This window comes from Leuresthes tenuis, unplaced genomic scaffold, assembly GCF_036924035.1.
Source record: "Leuresthes tenuis unplaced genomic scaffold, fLeuTen1.0.hap1 SCAF_4, whole genome shotgun sequence".
In the NCBI taxonomy this organism is placed as follows: Eukaryota; Metazoa; Chordata; class Actinopteri; order Atheriniformes; family Atherinopsidae; genus Leuresthes; species Leuresthes tenuis.
In genome coordinates this window covers 29,960,344-29,970,522 of record NW_027325358.1, presented here as the reverse complement: position 1 = coordinate 29,970,522, position 10,179 = coordinate 29,960,344, and the positions used below count along the sequence as shown (strand labels likewise).

General features: G+C 43.9%; 3 non-coding genes across 3 annotated transcripts; all 3 read left to right on the top strand.

Moving 5' to 3' along the window:
- Window positions 1–6,242: 6,242 nt before the first annotated feature.
- Window positions 6,243–6,430, top strand: LOC140306135 (U2 spliceosomal RNA). The gene has a single exon (XR_011915492.1). It is a non-coding gene; the product is annotated as a U2 spliceosomal RNA (small nuclear RNA).
- A 411-nt stretch (window positions 6,431–6,841) lies between these two features.
- On the top strand, window positions 6,842–6,955 carry LOC140306286 (U5 spliceosomal RNA). Its single transcript, XR_011915608.1, has one exon. It is a non-coding gene; the product is annotated as a U5 spliceosomal RNA (small nuclear RNA).
- Window positions 6,956–7,253: 298 nt separating this feature from the next.
- Window positions 7,254–7,441, top strand: LOC140306148 (U2 spliceosomal RNA). Its single transcript, XR_011915503.1, has one exon. It is a non-coding gene; the product is annotated as a U2 spliceosomal RNA (small nuclear RNA).
- Window positions 7,442–10,179: the final 2,738 nt, after the last annotated feature.

The following is a 10,179-nucleotide window of genomic DNA, read 5'->3' as shown; positions in this document are numbered from 1 at the left end:
AAGATTTGAATGTCCATCAATAATTGCTTTAAAACATGAAAGAAAATTTTCGAATATCAAACCGCACATGATCATAAGCGGGAGAGGAGTTGTTCAGCTGCAAGAAGGTGTGAATGTCCACCCATAATTACTGAAAAATGGGTAAGAAAAGGTGAAAATGCCCAACCATACATCATCAAAAGCAGGAGTGGATGTGTTCGGCTACAAGAAAGTTTGAATGTCCGACCATAGTTTGTAAAAAGCGGGTAAGAAAAGGTTCGAATGCCCGAACATAGACCATCAAAAGAGGGAGCGGAGGTGTTCCGCTGTAAGAAGGTGTAAATGTCCGACCATAGTTGGTAAAAAGCGGGTAAGAAAAGGTTAAAATACCCGACTGTACACAATCAATAGCGGGAGCGGAGTTGTTTGGCTACAAGAAGGTGTGAAAGTCCGACCACGGTTTGTAAAAAGCGGGTAAGAAAAGGTTCGAATGCCCGAATATATACCATCAAAAGTGGAAGTGGATGTGTTCGGCTGCAAGAAGGTGTGAACGTCCGACCAAAGTTTGTAAAAAGCAGTTAAGAAAAGGTTCGAATATCCAACCAAACATAATCAAAAGCGGGAGCAGAGCTGTTCGACTGCAAGTAGGTGTGAATGTCAGATCATAATTTGCAAAAAGCTGATGAGAAAGGGTGAGAATGTCCGGCTATACACCATCAAATGTGGGAGCGGAAGTGTTCGGCTGTGAGTAGGTGTGAATGTCCAACCATAATTGCTGAAAAATGTGTTAGAAGAGACTAGAATGCCGGACAAGACATCATCAAATGCGGGAGCGGAGTTGTTCGGCTGTGAGTAGGTGTGAATCTCCGAGCATAGTTTGTAAAAAGGGGGTAAGAATAGGTTCGAATGCCCGAACATACACTATCAAAACAGGGAGCTGAGGTGGCTCAGCTGCAAGGTGTGAATGTCTGACTATAGTTTGTAAATAAGGTGCGAATGCCCAACAATGTATAATCAAAAGAGGGAGCGGAGGTTTTCGGCTACAAGAAGGTTTGAATGTCCGACCATAGTTTGTAAAAAGCGGGTAAGAAAAGGTTACCATACATCATCAAAAGCAGGAGTGGATGTGTTCGGCTACAAGAAGATTTGAATGTCCATCAATAATTGCTTTAAAACATGAAAGAAAATTTTCGAATATCAAACCGCACATGATCATAAGCGGGAGAGGAGTTGTTCAGCTGCAAGAAGGTGTGAATGTCCACCCATAATTACTGAAAAATGGGTAAGAAAAGGTGAAAATGCCCAACCATACATCATCAAAAGCAGGAGTGGATGTGTTCGGCTACAAGAAAGTTTGAATGTCCGACCATAGTTTGTAAAAAGCGGGTAAGAAAAGGTTCGAATGCCCGAACATAGACCATCAAAAGAGGGAGCGGAGGTGTTCCGCTGTAAGAAGGTGTAAATGTCCGACCATAGTTGGTAAAAAGCGGGTAAGAAAAGGTTAAAATACCCGACTGTACACAATCAATAGCGGGAGCGGAGTTGTTTGGCTACAAGAAGGTGTGAAAGTCCGACCACGGTTTGTAAAAAGCAGGTAAGAAAAGGTTCGAATGCCCGAATATATACCATCAAAAGTGGAAGTGGATGTGTTCGGCTGCAAGAAGGTGTGAACGTCCGACCAAAGTTTGTAAAAAGCAGTTAAGAAAAGGTTCGAATATCCAACCAAACATAATCAAAAGCGGGAGCAGAGCTGTTCGACTGCAAGTAGGTGTGAATGTCAGATCATAATTTGCAAAAAGCTGATGAGAAAGGGTGAGAATGTCCGGCTATACACCATCAAATGTGGGAGCGGAAGTGTTCGGCTGTGAGTAGGTGTGAATGTCCAACCATAATTGCTGAAAAATGTGTTAGAAGAGACTAGAATGCCGGACAAGACATCATCAAATGCGGGAGCGGAGTTGTTCGGCTGTGAGTAGGTGTGAATCTCCGAGCATAGTTTGTAAAAAGGGGGTAAGAATAGGTTCGAATGCCCGAACATACACTATCAAAACAGGGAGCTGAGGTGGCTCAGCTGCAAGGTGTGAATGTCTGACTATAGTTTGTAAATAAGGTGCGAATGCCCAACAATGTATAATCAAAAGAGGGAGCGGAGGTTTTCGGCTACAAGAAGGTTTGAATGTCCGACCATAGTTTGTAAAAAGCGGGTAAGAAAAGGTTACCATACATCATCAAAAGCAGGAGTGGATGTGTTCGGCTACAAGAAGATTTGAATGTCCATCAATAATTGCTTTAAAACATGAAAGAAAATTTTCGAATATCAAACCGCACATGATCATAAGCGGGAGAGGAGTTGTTCAGCTGCAAGAAGGTGTGAATGTCCACCCATAATTACTGAAAAATGGGTAAGAAAAGGTGAAAATGCCCAACCATACATCATCAAAAGCAGGAGTGGATGTGTTCGGCTACAAGAAAGTTTGAATGTCCGACCATAGTTTGTAAAAAGCCGGTAAGAAAAGGTTCGAATGCCCGAACATAGACCATCAAAAGAGGGAGCGGAGGTGTTCCGCTGTAAGAAGGTGTAAATGTCCGACCATAGTTGGTAAAAAGCGGGTAAGAAAAGGTTAAAATACCCGACTGTACACAATCAATAGCGGGAGCGGAGTTGTTTGGCTACAAGAAGGTGTGAAAGTCCGACCACGGTTTGTAAAAAGCGGGTAAGAAAAGGTTCGAATGCCCGAATATATACCATCAAAAGTGGAAGTGGATGTGTTCGGCTGCAAGAAGGTGTGAACGTCCGACCAAAGTTTGTAAAAAGCAGTTAAGAAAAGGTTCGAATATCCAACCAAACATAATCAAAAGCGGGAGCAGAGCTGTTCGACTGCAAGTAGGTGTGAATGTCAGATCATAATTTGCAAAAAGCTGATGAGAAAGGGTGAGAATGTCCGGCTATACACCATCAAATGTGGGAGCGGAAGTGTTCGGCTGTGAGTAGGTGTGAATGTCCAACCATAATTGCTGAAAAATGTGTTAGAAGAGACTAGAATGCCGGACAAGACATCATCAAATGCGGGAGCGGAGTTGTTCGGCTGTGAGTAGGTGTGAATCTCCGAGCATAGTTTGTAAAAAGGGGGTAAGAATAGGTTCGAATGCCCGAACATACACTATCAAAACAGGGAGCTGAGGTGGCTCAGCTGCAAGGTGTGAATGTCTGACTATAGTTTGTAAATAAGGTGCGAATGCCCAACAATGTATAATCAAAAGAGGGAGCGGAGGTTTTCGGCTACAAGAAGGTTTGAATGTCCAACCATAGTTTGTAAAAAGCGGGTAAGAAAAGGTTACCATACATCATCAAAAGCAGGAGTGGATGTGTTCGGCTACAAGAAGATTTGAATGTCCATCAATAATTGCTTTAAAACATGAAAGAAAATTTTCGAATATCAAACCGCACATGATCATAAGCGGGAGAGGAGTTGTTCAGCTGCAAGAAGGTGTGAATGTCCACCCATAATTACTGAAAAATAGGTAAGAAAAGGTGAAAATGCCCAACCATACATCATCAAAAGCAGGAGTGGATGTGTTCGGCTACAAGAAAGTTTGAATGTCCGACCATAGTTTGTAAAAAGCGGGTAAGAAAAGGTTCGAATGCCCGAACATAGACCATCAAAAGAGGGAGCGGAGGTGTTCCGCTGTAAGAAGGTGTAAATGTCCGACCATAGTTGGTAAAAAGCGGGTAAGAAAAGGTTAAAATACCCGACTGTACACAATCAATAGCGGGAGCGGAGTTGTTTGGCTACAAGAAGGTGTGAAAGTCCGACCACGGTTTGTAAAAAGCGGGTAAGAAAAGGTTCGAATGCCCGAATATATACCATCAAAAGTGGAAGTGGATGTGTTCGGCTGCAAGAAGGTGTGAACGTCCGACCAAAGTTTGTAAAAAGCAGTTAAGAAAAGGTTCGAATATCCAACCAAACATAATCAAAAGCGGGAGCAGAGCTGTTCGACTGCAAGTAGGTGTGAATGTCAGATCATAATTTGCAAAAAGCTGATGAGAAAGGGTGAGAATGTCCGGCTATACACCATCAAATGTGGGAGCGGAAGTGTTCGGCTGTGAGTAGGTGTGAATGTCCAACCATAATTGCTGAAAAATGTGTTAGAAGAGACTAGAATGCCGGACAAGACATCATCAAATGCGGGAGCGGAGTTGTTCGGCTGTGAGTAGGTGTGAATCTCCGAGCATAGTTTGTAAAAAGGGGGTAAGAATAGGTTCGAATGCCCGAACATACACTATCAAAACAGGGAGCTGAGGTGGCTCAGCTGCAAGGTGTGAATGTCTGACTATAGTTTGTAAATAAGGTGCGAATGCCCAACAATGTATAATCAAAAGAGGGAGCGGAGGTTTTCGGCTACAAGAAGGTTTGAATGTCCGACCATAGTTTGTAAAAAGCGGGTAAGAAAAGGCTCGAAAGCCCGACTATACACAATCAAAAGCGGGAGCGGGAGGTTTTCAGCTGCAAATCCTTCACTCAAACCAAGTGAAAACTGCTTTGTCCTTCATATTTATCAATTTCTAGATTGACTTCAACAAAGAACAACACTGGATTTTGCAGTAGAAGAAAGAGCAACACTGAAGGATCAGTAATCCGAGAATAAGCTTATTTTCATACGTTCTGCATGATTTGGGATTTTATGTATAAAATGAATTCCTTCACTCAAACCAAGTTAAAACTGCTTTGTCCTTCATATTTATCAATGTCTAGATCGACTTCAACAAAGAACAACATTGTATTTTGCAGTAGAAGAAAAAGCAACACTGAAGGATCAGGAATCCGAGAATAAGCTTCTTTTCATACGTTCTGCATGATTTGGGATTTTATGTATAAAATTAATTCCTTCACTCAAACCAAGTGAAAACTGCTTTGTCATATTTTTCAGCAAGTATGGTCGGACATTCACACCTACTCACAGCCGAACACCTCCGCTCCCGCATTTGATGGTGTATAGTCGGGCATTCTCACCATTTCTCATCAGGTTTTTACAAATTATGATCTGACATTCACACCTGCTTTTGATGTTGTATGGTTGGGCATTCGCACCTTTTTTTTACCCATTTTTCAGGAATTATGGGTGGACATTCACACCATCTTGCAGCTGAACACCTTCTCTCCCGCATATGATCATGTGCGGTTTGATATTCGAAAATTTTCTTTCATGTTTTTTAGCAATTATTGATGGACATTCAGACCTTCTTGCAGCTGAACACCTCTGCTCCCGCTTTTGATGGTGTATAGTCGGGCTTTCGAGCCTTTTCTTCCCCGGTTTTTACAAATTATGGTTGGACATTCAGACCTTCTTGCAGCCGAAAACCTCCGCTCCCTCTTTTGATCATACATTGTCGGGCATTCGCACCTTGTCTTACCCGCTATTTACAAAACATGGTCGGACTTTCACACCTTCTTGTAGCCGAACACATTCGCTCCCGCTATTGATTGTGTACAGTCGGGTATTTTAACCTTTTCTTACCCACTTTTTACCAACTATGGTCGGACATTCACACCATCTTACAGCGGAACACCTCCGCTCCCTCTTTTGATGGTGTATGTTCGGGCATTCAAATTTTTTCTTACCCACTTTTTACAAACTATGGTCGGACATTCAAACCTTCTTGTAGCAGAACACATCCACTTCTTCTTTTGATGATGTATGGTTGGGCATTCGCACCTTTTCTTACCCATTTTTCAGGAATTATGGGTGGACATTCACACCTACTTGCAGTCGAACAGCTCTGCTCCCTCTTTTGATGGTGTATGTTAGGGCATTCGCACCTTTTCTTACCTGCTTTTTACAAACTTTGGTCGGACGTTCACACCTTCTTGCAGCCGAACACCTCCGTTCCCTCTTTTGATGGTGTATGTTTGGGCATTCAAACCTTTTCTTACCCGCTTTTTACAAACTATGCTCGGACATTCACACCTTCTTGTAGCCGAACACATCCACTTCTGCTTTTGATGATCATGGAAATCTCTGAGTAGAGTCGCCTTACTTGTTGTGACTGTGCCGATGTTCGAAGCTGGAGTGCAAAGTTGTTGCTTGAATGGTGCTTGCTGGAGCGTGCGGTAGTGTAAAGTTATACCATTTAAAAGGGTTGAAGAGTGCTCAGTGCAGCGGGTGGGCGGAGGTGCAAAGTGACACTATGGCCATAAAACGAACACCGCTACAAGTGCGCATTGTGCCAGGAAGGGCCCTCGGACGTGAACCAGTGGACAGATATCGCTTCTCGGCCTTTTGGCTAAGATCAAGTGTAGTATCTGTACTTATCAGTTTAATATGTGATATGTCTATGCAAGGACTACATATTAAATGGATTTTTATCAATAGGAGTTGAAAAAGGAGCTTGCTCCGTTCACTCCAAGCATCGACCCGGTACTGCAGTGCCGCTGGGAACGGTGCGCTCTCCTCTGCTCTTGTGAAAAAGCAAACAGCGGTGCAAGATGGAAGTTTCAGGGAGCCTAAGATGAAACTTTCTTTTAATCTGCTGAGAAAAGAGAGTGAATGCGAAGCAGACTTTAACACGGCTCTGGGAGCGAGCCGAGTGTGGGCTAACCGGGAGAATTGCTTGAAAGAAACGCGACACCGAATGAGCAGTCAGAACAAAGCCTCAATACGGTGTTCCCGTGTTGTTTGTGGCAGCCTTGTCTTTTGCACAGAGTAAAAGACAAAGCAGCCATCGAATAGGGCCCGATTGTTCCTACTTAGTCAGCCGAGGAGCAAGGGGGGGGAGCAAGCGTCTCAACCAAGCAAAGCTCACCATGGGGAAGGTGGCTATGCCAACTAGCCTGATGCCCTGCTCCCGCAGTGATGGATAATCGTACACTGGTTTCTCTTCATAATGTACAAGTCTTTCGCCTTTTACTAAAGACTTCCGTGGAGAGCAGCACTAATGAATTGTTTCTATTTTTGGCAGGCTTTACCTTTGCGGGTGAAGCCCTTTCTGTCTGTGCAAAAGAAATCTTGTTACTGTGCAGAGTGACTTCTCTGAGTAGATTCGCCTTACTTGTTGTGACTGTGCCGATGTTCGAAGCTGGAGTGCAAAGTTGTTGCTTGAATGGTGCTTGCTGGAGCGTGCGGTAGTGTAAAGTTATACCATTTAAAAGGGTTGAAGAGTGCTCAGTGCAGCGGGTGGGCGGAGGTGCAAAGTGACACTATGGCCATAAAACGAACACCGCTACAAGTGCGCATTGTGCCAGGAAGGGCCCTCGGACGTGAACCAGTGGACAGATATCGCTTCTCGGCCTTTTGGCTAAGATCAAGTGTAGTATCTGTACTTATCAGTTTAATATGTGATATGTCTATGCAAGGACTACATATTAAATGGATTTTTATCAATAGGAGTTGAAAAAGGAGCTTGCTCCGTTCACTCCAAGCATCGACCCGGTACTGCAGTGCTGCTGGGAACGGTGCGCTCTCCTCTGCTCTTGTGAAAAAGCAAACAGCGGTGCAGGATGGAAGTTTCTTTTAATCTGCTGAGAAAAGAGAGTGAATGCGAAGCAGACTTTAACACGGCTCTGGGAGCGAGCCGAGTGCGGGCTAACCAGGAGAATTGCTTGAAAGAAACGCGACACCGAATGAGCGGTCAGAACAAAGCCTCAATACGGTGTTCCTGTGGTGTTTTTATAAAATGCGGTGTAAAAAAAGGTGTGAATGCCCCATAGAAAACTAAAAGGTGGAGCGGAAGTGTTCAGCTGCAAGAAGGTGTGAATGTCCGACTATATTTGATGAAAAGCAGGTGAAGCAAGGTCTGAATGCCCAACCTTACATCATCAAAAGCGAGATCAGAGGTTTTTGGCTGCAAGAAGGCCATAGTTTGCCAAAAGCGGGTAAGGTGCGAATGATCGGCTAAATATCAACAAAAGTGGGGGCGGAGGTCTTCGGATGCAAGTGGGTGTGAATATCCCACCATACAAGTATGGTGGAGAGGAAGCTGTGAATGGCCGACCATAGTTTGCAAAATGCGGGTGAGAAAAGGTGCGAATGTCCAACCATACATGATCAAAACAGGGAGCGGAGGTGTTTGGCTGCGACAAGGTGTGAATGTCCACCCATAATTAATGAAAAGCGGGCAACAAGTAGGTTCGAATGCCCAACCATACATCATCAAAAGCAGGAGTGGATGTGTTCGGCTACAAGAAGGTTTGAATGTCCGAGCATAGTTTGTAAAAAGCGGGTAAGAAAAGGTTCGAATGCCCGAACATACACCATCAAAAGAGGGAGCGGAGGTGTTCCGCTGTAAGACGGTGTGAATGTCCGACCATAGTTGGTAAAAAGTGGGTATGAAAAGGTTCGAATGCCCAAATTCGGCTGCAAAAAAGTGTGTTCGGCTGCAAAAAGGTGTGAATGTTCGACTAAATTTTGTAAAAAGCGGGTAAGACAAGGTGCGAATGTCCGAACATACACCATCAAAAGAGGGAGCGGAGGTGTTCCGCTGTAAGATGCTGCGAATGTCCGGCCATAGTTGGTAAAAAGCGGGTAAGAAAAGGTTAAAAAACCCGACTGTACACAATCAATAGCGGAAGCGGAGTTGTTCGGCTACAAGAAGGTGTGAAAGTCCACCAATAATTACTGAAAAATGGGTAAGAAAAGACGTGAATGCCCAACTATACATCATCAAAAGCAGAAGTGGATGTGTTCGGCCACAAGAAGGTTTGAATGTCCGACCATAGTTTGTAAAAGGCGGGTAAGAAAAGGTTCGAATGCCCGTACATACACAATCAAAAGAGGGAGCGGAGGTGTTTCGCTGCAAGAAGGTGTGAATGTCCGAGCATAGTTTGTAGAAAGTGGGTAAGAAAAGGTTCGAATGCCAGAACATACACCATCAAAAGAGGGAGCGGAGGTGTTCCGCTGTAAGAAGGTGTGAATGTCCGACCATAGTTGGTAAAAAGCGGGTAAGAAAAGGTTCGAATGCCAAAATATACACCATCAAAAGCGGAAGCCGAGGTGTTCGGCTGCAAGTAGGTGTGAATGTCAGATCATAATTTGCAAAAAGCTGATGAGAAAGGTGTGAATGACCGACAATAATTGCTGAAAAATGTGTTAGAAAAGGTAAGAATGCCGGACCATTCATCATCAAAAGCGGGAGAAGAGGTGTTCGGCTGCAAGAAGCTGTGAATGTCCAGCCATAATTACTCAAAAACGGGTAAGAAAAGGTAGTATTGCCAGACCATAAATGATCAAAAAAGGGAGCGGAGGTTTTCCGCTGTAAGAAGGTGTGAATATCCGACCATAATTGGTAAAAAGCGGGTAAGAAAAGGTGCGAATGCCCGACAATGTATGATCAAAAGAGGGAACGGAGGTTTTCGGCTGCAAGAAGGTCTAAATGTCCAACCATAATTTGTAAAAACCGGGGAAGAAAAAGGCTCAGAAGCCCAACTATACACCATCAAAAGCGGGAGCGGAGGTGTTCAACTGCAAGAAGGTCTGAATGTCCATCAATAATTGCTAGAAAACATGAAAAAAAATTTTCGAATATCCAACCGCACATGATCATAAGTGGGAGAGGAGGTGTTCAGCTGCAAGAAGGTGTGAATGTCCACCCATAATTCCTCAAAAATGGGTAAAAAAAAAGGTGCGAATGCCCAACCATACATCATCAAAAGCAGGACTGGATGTGTTAGGCTACAAGAAGGTTTGAATGTAAGAGCATAGTTTGTAAAAAGCGGGTAAGAAAAGGTTCGAATGCCCGAACATACACCATCAAAAGAGGGAGCGGAGGTGTTCCGCCATAAGAAGGTGTGAATGTCCGACCGTAGTTGGTTAAAATACCCGACTGTACACAATCAATAGCGGGAGCGAATGTGTTCGGCTACAAGGTGTGAATGGCCGACCATTTTTTGTAAATAGCGGGTAAGAAAAGGTGCGAATGCCCAACAATGTATGATCAAAAGAGGGAGCGGAGGTTTTCGGCTAAAAGAAGGTCTGAATGTCCAACCATAATTTGTAAAAACCGGGGAAGAAAAGGCTCGAAAGCCCGACTATACACCATCAGAAGCGGGAGCAGAGGGGTTCAGCTGCAAGAATGTCTGAATGTCCATCAATAATTGCTAGAAAACATGAAAGAAAATTTTCGAATATCAAACCGCACATGATCATATGCGGGAGAGGAGGTGTTCAGCTGCAAGAAGGTGTGAATGTCCACCCATAATTCCTGAA